This window comes from Nymphalis io, chromosome 25 (assembly GCF_905147045.1).
Source record: "Nymphalis io chromosome 25, ilAglIoxx1.1, whole genome shotgun sequence".
Taxonomy (NCBI): domain Eukaryota; kingdom Metazoa; phylum Arthropoda; class Insecta; order Lepidoptera; family Nymphalidae; genus Nymphalis; species Nymphalis io.
The window spans coordinates 8,410,396-8,419,817 of record NC_065912.1 but is presented as its reverse complement, the minus strand read 5'-3'; the positions used below and the strand labels follow the sequence as shown (position 1 = coordinate 8,419,817).

Sequence of the window (9,422 nt, the reverse complement as noted above, 5' to 3'; positions counted from 1 at the left end):
CATCAGTTATTTTATAGCAATTTTATCGAATAAAATGTTCGACGTGATTCTTTAAATTGACGTAACTTTATTATTTATAAACCGATTGAAATAAAATAAACACTAAATTTTAAATGAAGTTAGCCATCCGTAAAGCCGTTTCTAAGACTAGCGTGCAGACACAGACGAACAGACAAAAATTCTAACAATCATTGTTGTTTGTACTATTGCGTTGATAAAGGCCCCTGGTAATAGTTTTACTCATATATCTTCCATATACAAACAGCGATCAGTTACAGATTTATTATATATGTATAGATGATAATCATAGTTGACGATTTAGATAACAAAGATATATTCATTTTTTAATTTATAATAAGTACACAAACTGGGCCACTTGGAGGTAACTGGTACATCAAAACAGTAACCGTACCGTAACAGCCTGTCCCTCTGCTGGGCTAAAGGCCTCCTCTCCCTTTTTTGAGGAGAAGGAGCTTATTCCACCACGCTGCTCCAATGCGGATTGGTGGAATACATATGTGGCAGAATTTCAGTGAAATTAGACACATGCAGGTTTCCTGACGATGTTTTCCTTCACCGTAAAGCACGAGATAAATTATAATCGCAAATTAAGCACATGAAAATTCAGTGGTGCTTGCCCGGGTTTGAACCCACAATCATCGGTTAAGATTCACGCGTTCTTACTACTGGGCCATCTCGGCTTAAACAGTCACAGTCAACTGTCATTTTAATTAAGCATGTAAATAAAACATATGTTAAGTTTTAATACGACATATTATTATGTATAAGTTCATATAGACCATAAAAATAATATAAATATAATAAAGCGATGGTATTTGTTGATTTTCATACAGGATAAAATCTATATACTAATATTTTAATTTGAAAGTAACTGTCTGTCTGTTATGATTTTAATGAAATTTGGCATGAAGAAAGCCAGAACCCCAAGGAAAGGAAATAAACAGGCTAATCTGCCACGAGAAAACTAAACGTAATTAAACTAAAAGTAATTAAATGACTAATCCAGAAAGCGAGATAACTTCTTTTGTTTGTCTTTGAGATGTACATTTAATTTTTAAATAGCCCCTAGTGTGAAGAAACACTCTTATAAATTATAATGGTGTTTTTGTTCTTAAAGTAAAATTTATCAGCTGTCAAGCTTAATACTTTATAGCACTACAGTCTGGTTATTTTGTAAGCACAAACTGGAAACTCACTGCAGATCGGTGAAATACCAAAGTGATATGCGACTTGACCATATAAGTGAAAATTTTCAAGAATAACCATGTCAAAATAGTATATCAGTATAAGTCGGTTATCAATATATAACGGACGAGTAATGAAGAGAGTTCATACAGAATAGCACTACTGTTCGCAATGAGAAACTTTTATTAGAAACATAGTAAGAACCATGTTTCCTAAAGTTTTTTAATATTAAATTTTTTAATATTTATAGCACGCCAACGTCTTTTGTTTTAGAGCCAAAGTGAATACGCGATGTAATATTTCATCTCTAACTTTTCGTGTTTCGGTAAAAGGGAGAAACGTGGATTAAGTATAATAACTCAAAACTTTTCGTAGAACACGAATGTGACATTGACTATAATAATTAATTATAACATTTAAAGAATAAACGTATAAAAATAGCGTAAAACATATTATAGCTATTTGTAATACAAATATCTACTTCCAAACAGCAATACTTAGTATTATTGTGTTTCGGTTTGAAGGGTTAGCGTGCCAGTGTATACGCACAGGGGACATGATATTTTAGTTGCCAAAAAGTTATGGTAAATATTTCTAATAGTCTATCAGCAGTGGTGACCATTTCAGTCACGGTAGCATGCTCGAAGGATCCCATAACGCTCCTCGTTAAGACGGAAACGGTACCGGTAAGGGGATTTTTTAGTGGGTATTCCGATGTTCGGGGCGCACTCGGCGCCTTGGACACTGGCGAGCCCTACGTACTCGTGTTCCTCTGGGGAAGCGAGTAGCTTTTTGGGGCGTGAAAAAAAATTGATGACTACTTACCACTCATCATATGTATATTAAAAAAAACCGTTATTAAAGTAAGCCGTTATTTTCACGAGTGAGATACGAAGTGATTTCTTACAGAATAGCATTCATAGTTCCAATGTTCTGTTAAATTGATTAAAATTGTCCTTTAATAAATTGCCTATATGTCTGTGTACGCATCATTCGGAAAATTCCGACTGCATTTTAATTAAACTTGACATATTGATGGGTGTCACTGAGTCTAGGAGAGGCAAGCCGAGATTGCCCAGTGGATAGAACACGTGGTACTCAAGCGGATATCATGAGTTCGAATCCATACAAGCACCTCTGATATGAATTTGTGCTTAATTTTTATTTATAGTTTATCTCGGGTTCAGCGGTGAAAAACACCGTGAGAAAACTGGCATGTATAATAAAATTCTGACATGTTTATCTAACATGATTATGATAATTTTTCGTCTAGACGTTCCAAGTTTTAACCGATTCGACGGCTGAGTGTGCCAGTATTATTATTGACTCAAGGAGTATCTCAAGAGACAGCTCAAGGGATAATATCTTAATTTCTTTGCTTGAGGGTAAATGGAATTATTAAGACTACTGCTATATATTATCGGTGATTACCATTCCATTAAGTGACATATAAATAGAAAAGTCGTCTCATGAAGATGCTGATTTTAGTGAGACCTTACCAATTTATTTTATTATATATATTTATCCATGCATTATAACTAAAGGTCTCATTAATCGAGACAGGTTTCCTAATCACTAGATCCAGAATCAAAGCCATTTCAATCCTAATGAATCACACCATTAGCTGTTAGAGCTTGAATTGCGGCAGACGTTATTCTAAATCAGCATCAAAGTTTTTAACATTCTAAAGTTCAGATCGCTTGGAATAATTTACGGTAAGTTAGTAAGTAAGAGTTCTTTTTGGTATATTTACGTTGAAAACTTTGGTTTCGAAAAGGTCAGCTATAATGGTTCCTGCATCGCTTGACTGTCTTTAATAATAAATCTTCTTATGGGATGAGAAAAATTTTTCAAGGCCAAATTTGAGTGCAATTATGTTATACGTAATACAATAATATCGAATAAATAAATCTGCTAGATAATATAAAGATTATTAATTTGTAACATCACAATTATATTAAGATACACACAATTACAATATATTATACATTGTAATTGTGTATTTATAGGTACAACGTTGGTGTCTTCAAATCCAGAGTAAACAGGTTTCTTTTAGGCAAGCGTGCTAAAACCTAGTCCGTGTCGATGCTTAAGATCAGGCAAGTCAACGGTCAAACGTTTGCCTATTAAGTGTAAAAAAAATATCGTTAAAAAGATTTTATCAAAATATGTCACAATACGAATATATAAATTTCTGAATCGAGTTGAAACTTTTCACTTTTTGTAACACTTAAGTTCGATACAATTTACAATAATATAACATAAATAAATTATTGTGGTGGTACTTGTAAAATCTGTCACTATTCAAGGCTCTTTTTAAAGTACGATAATAGTGTAGTTATCTATCTATCTACTAATAATGTCCTCCAGACCGATTTCGGCCTCGGCGGCCAATCTCAAGAGAGATTAGCCAACTACGCAGGAGATATTATAGTGAACAAATGTATGCGCAAACACAGGTGCACTCTCTATTCCCTTATTCTCATAATCCGATGGGACGACAATCCCATCGGGTTATGAGCACGGGAGTGTACACACTTCTAACTTCCAAACTCGGGGCTGCTACTAAGAATTTTCTGACAGAAAAACCCAATAAGTTTTTACTGGCCCGACTTGGGAATCGAACCCAAAACCTCCGGGTCTGCGGCCTTACATCAAGTCACTAGACCAACGAGACAGTCAGTCATCTATTACTACCTATTATAAAACAACGTCCCCCGCAATATCTGTCTGTCTGCTCGAACGCAATAAACTCAATAACTATTTACTATAATACTTTTAGATCAACCACTTTGTGGTTGCTACCACCAGATAGCGCTGCATCACATAAATTTATACCGTTTCACCCATAAACATGAAAATATACAGTCAGGTTAACACCGCCGGTCAATAAAGTATTTTAAGACGATAATATTAGGTCCTTACATATGAAATTGGCGTTTTTTACGGGCGGAATATTAAGTCATTTTTTTTTGTAAAATATTATAATCATATATTATAATTTTTGGCTAGGTTAGGTAACCCAGGAGGGGTTCAGCCATTGCGACGAGCGCTTCCGATTATCGTAAAGTATCCACTTTTCATCACAAGTAATGATTTGATTTAAAATCCCTTCATTATTGTGTCGGTTGAGCAAAGTAACACAGCAGTCGACGCGTGTTTGCAAGTTCGATTCATTCAATTCATGAGGTACCCATCGTTCAAGTTTTTTTACTTTTGCTTCGCTTCAACTACTTTACTACTACTTTGATTTGCTTCAAGTGGATTAATACAGTTTTATTACTTAACTACTATCTCTGAAGTGCTTTGTGATGGATCCGGTTCCACAATAGCCTTTAATTCTTCATTTTCCACTTTGGTCTCCGGCCGTCCACGGGGTTGGTTCTGAAGGTCGAAATTTCGAGAACGAAAACGTTGAAACCAAAAACGTACCGTGCTTTATTTTGCGACACCAGTGCCGTACACATCTTTGAACCTTCGAGCTGTTTCTGCAGCACTGGTGCCACGGTAGAATTCGTACTCTTAAATATACCAATATTTTATTTTTTTCATTGTACGGTAATAAGCGACGCCAAAGAAAAAATAATAAGGAAAAAACAAATGAATGACTGTTTTCAAAACTCAAATACCAGCTAAATGAATTTATAAATTTGAATTTGAAATTCTTAACCAAAGAGGAGATATTTCAGATCAAAGTGGTCAGTACGACAAAACGATTATTTCATATGTAAGGTCCCAATATGTTATGCAAAGGTACTTCTATCACATAGTAACTCTTTTTAAAAAGTAAAAACTCATATAACATTTAAGCGTATTTTTATCAGTATTATCTAATTTTCTCCCTTGTTTGGATAAATTGAACTACGCTAATACTAGATATAATATAACATTTTCAAGTTGTGTGGTCAAGCGTAAAGCCATCCATACTAATTACACGAAACCGCTACCATTGTTGAGTCCATAGACAAAATAATATATAAAAATGGCATCACGCACTTAAAGACAGCATTTTTTAGTGATTCTGTCTGTTTAATCGCGATAAACTCAAAAACTAACGAATGAATATTTATTCCGAGTGGTGTAATAACTCCAAGCCTTCTTTATACCAGAAGAGCAAGCCTTTTCCTAGAGGAAATTTGTGGGACTGGGTTTTTTTTAATTTTGATACGTAGGAGAATGGTGGCAAATAGGCCAACAGATATATATCATCAAATTAACTATTCCTTACATCAGCAATGCGCTACAAACCTTGGAAACTAAAAAGATATACCTAATGCCTGAAATTACACTGGTGAGTGAGCCTTCAAACCGGAACAATAATATGCAGTGATATATAAAGCCTTTTCAATAAGCAATTGTTGATCATTTGACTTATCGAATAGTTACGCCATTTCCACATATAATTAAGTCTACAAACGATTAAGTCAATCGATATGTAGCTGTGTCGGTTATGTTTCGTGTCTGCCGTTGATAAATGGATGATACAAATGTATTGTTACAACGATACAATACAATATTTACAATACAATACTTTAGTGTCCAAAAAAACGGAATCAAGAACAAATGATGAACTATCATTTGTTCTTGATTCGAAAGTTATCACTTGGTGGCAGGGCTTTGTGCAAGCTTGTTTCTGGCGTATTGGTGATGTAAGGAATTGTTAATATTTCTTACGGCACCATGTCTATGGACAGTGACCACTCTAGGTGGCTTCTGAATCCGCTTATTTGTATTATAAAAACCGATAATCATTTAAAGAACATCAACCTGAAGTTTGAAAATAATGATAACTGACCATAGAGGTCATATTGCGTCTTATTAAAGTGTAATTATTTTTTAATATTTTTTGGTCAAATCAAAATAAAGCATATATATACCATTTCTAATTTAATCTTTGACAGTACGGTAACCATTGTTCGGTTTAAATAATTAATTATTTCTGAAGCGCTAGCGATATGAATGTGGGTTGACGGAATACTTTAGAAGTGGATCCGACAGGCAATAAACACTGGTTAAATTTATATAGCACAGAAATTATACATTTATATAGTATTATATACAAAGAATAATTACTTAATTGTTTTTTATTTGCCAGCTTCTGCAAGCAGTTACTCCCGTGTTTGAGTTGAGAGGACCAGGTTAGGAAAACTGTGTGGTAAATAAGAGTATCAGTTATCTCTATTCCAAATTTCATACAAATCTATTTAGTGGTTTTTGCGTTACACAGTAACAAAGATACATCCACTTCATCCACACTTACAAAATTTCGCGTTCATAATATTAATAGGATAACTTGAAAGATATTGATTAAAATATTTATTTGTTAACTTTATGATTTCAAATAATTTTTATTTGTGCCGTTCTAAACTAAAACTCTTCCGAATACCACATTAGTTTCATCGAGTTGTGGACAGGGGACGGTCGTCACGCAGAACTGTGATCCATTAGTATTGGGGCCCGCATTTGCCATACTAAGCACGCCCGCTTCGTGCGTAAGTGTAAAATTTTCATCCTCAAATGTCGGACCATATATGCTCTCACCGCTGGTCCCATCGCCATTAATTATGTCCCCACCTTGGACCATGAACTGCGAAATGGCTTTGTGAAATCGAACTCCTTTGAAATGCAAAGGTTTACCGAAGACTCTGACACCTTTCTCACCCGTACAGAGAGCTCGGAAGTTCTCTGCTGTCTTAGGCACAACATCACGTCTTAGTTCTATAACTATTCGTCCAGCTTTCTCGCCATCGATTAAAATATCTAAAAATACCAAAGGGTTCCTTTGTTTTAGCTGGTGTCTCTTTACCATTATCTTCGATATATCACAGTACCCGTGCCATTTATAAGAAAAAACGTGAACACACTTTAAACAGCACAATAATTGACATTATAATGGTTGGTTAATCTCATTAGCCGTTAAGACTTCTAAATTCTAACTAAACAAAAACAAAGTAAAAAAGAATGAACTCGACGCCCGACCTACCCCAAACAGACCGGAAGAGTTCTGGCAGGACTTGGAATAGTTGCTGAGATACAGCAGATGGCTGATGATGGTCGACCGAGGGTGGAATGCATAATAGAGGATTGTGGAGAAATCCAGGATATCCACAATTGGAATGTTTGTTGCAATGATGGCACTGTGGACCATCTAACGGAGTATCCAGAAGATCTTCGCATTGATCTTACGACGGAGGAGCTGATGCACGGCATCCATGCGTTGAAGGAGAGCGGCAACGCGCAGTTAGCGGCGCAGCGCGTGCGCGGCGCGGCGCGCAAGCACTACAAGTGTCTGCGGTACATCGCGCGCGCCGCCGGCCGCCTCGGCCCGTATCATGAAGAAATAAAGACATACACCATAAAGTGCAATCTAAACCTTGCCGCTTGCTACGCTAGGCTGCAGGACTATCGATCCTGTATCAGAACCTGTTCTGAGGTGCTGCACATCGAGGTCAAGCGAATTTCGCGCTCAAGAACTATGAATCCGCGCTCGAGGACCTCAAGCACGCAGACAAAGTCTCACCTAAGAACACTGCGGTCCAGAAGCTTCTAGACGAAGTCAGAATTACGAACAAGTCGTACAACGACATCCAAAAGCCACGTTTGTCAAAATTTTTTCGTGACCAAAAAGAAAAAAGTACTGCAATCGAACACTGAGATACGTTTAAAAGTTATGATATACAAAATTTATTGATATATTTTCAATGTTGGTTCGTATCGAGTGACGTTCGCGCAGATCGTATACGTAACAAAAATGCATAACCTTATTTGTCCAGAGGGTGGATCTACCAGTTATCTGTCCGATAGCTGGTTGGAATCACTACGGGTACGCGACCCCGGACTGCTCTAGCTACTAGTGTCACATTCCTGTATCTTCCGTGATCACAGTATCCTCACCCCTCTCCTTGATACGTTGTTTCCCAAAATTATCCCAGCGTCACGCCAAAGAAGAAGGAAAACTAATATTAAACCCGGAGCGGTGCCTCCGTTTAGGCGTAAGCCAGTCACCTGCGGCCAAACCAGCACCACACGTATTGACTTGTCATTCCTGCGGATCCTGCTGGGGAGGAGGAGAGGGTGGCATGGGTACTGGGCAAGCCCGTGTTGCCATAAAGTCGCCTGGCCCAGGCGTAGCAGCATCCACGGAGAGGACACTTCGCTCACTTTCAGTCATGAACGCAAGTGCCTTCGCGATGCCGCTTAAATCATCTGTCAAAGATGCAGAGGCCTATATATATAAACTAAAACTCCCAACGATTTAAGAATGTACAAAGATACAAAAAAAAACTTAACGACATGTTAACATTATCCCGTGTTTTGTGCATTTGACAAGTTAGTACGACGTATATAATGGCTCTCGAGTATAAAACCTAATGTTTTTGTACTCTGTTCTGTAAGGGATTAGATTAAGACATTAATTTATTATACAGTGCTGTCAAGACCATGGTTTTTACTTCGTAGCAAGTAGCAGGTTTTCATCTGGTGGCTAGTAGACCGTCCAATCCAGTAATAGCTTTGTTTTTCATTTAAAATTGTGATTGTTTATAAGTATTTGATAATCATTTGTTTGGAGAAAAAGAGTAATAAATACAATTTCTTGTCAGTTCTTTTCTTTAAGTCTTCTAAAAACAAATATATTTGAATGATGTCTCTTTTCAATTCTGAGTTCATTTTATAAAAATCGCAGAATATATCTTAAGCATTCTGTGATTAATTTTCCGTTATATTATATTATATGTCTAAGCATCGAGTAAATCACCAAATGACCCCTTATCCAGTTACATCAATAAAACAAAGCGTCATCATAAATTATAGTATTAATACCAGTTTGAGCCGGTTGGCGTGGTTGGTAGATACTTGCCTTTCACGCCGAAGATTGTGGGTTCGATTCCCACCCAGGACAGACATTTGTGTGCATGAACATGTCTGTTTGTCCTGAGTCTGGGTGTAATTATCTATGTAAGTATGTATTTACAAAAGAAAAGTAGTATATGTAGTATATCAGTCGTCTGGTTTCCGTAGCACAAGCTTTGCACAAGCTTAATTTGGGATCAGATGGCCGTGTGTGAAAAATGTCCCAGAATATTATTATTATTATTATATTATGTAAAAATAAAAAGGCAGAAAAAAAAACTCCCAATAACCCACCCAGTAATCGTATCGCATATCAATCAATATCTTCAAGAGTATTACACTGATGACCTCAGAAAATATTTAAT

At 36.5% G+C, this 9,422-nt stretch overlaps 1 pseudogene; it reads left to right on the top strand.

The window, feature by feature from the left end:
• Positions 1–5,479: 5,479 nt before the first annotated feature.
• LOC126778067 (peptidyl-prolyl cis-trans isomerase D-like) lies at positions 5,480–7,966 on the top strand (annotated as a pseudogene).
• The last annotated feature ends 1,456 nt before the right edge of the window (positions 7,967–9,422 follow it).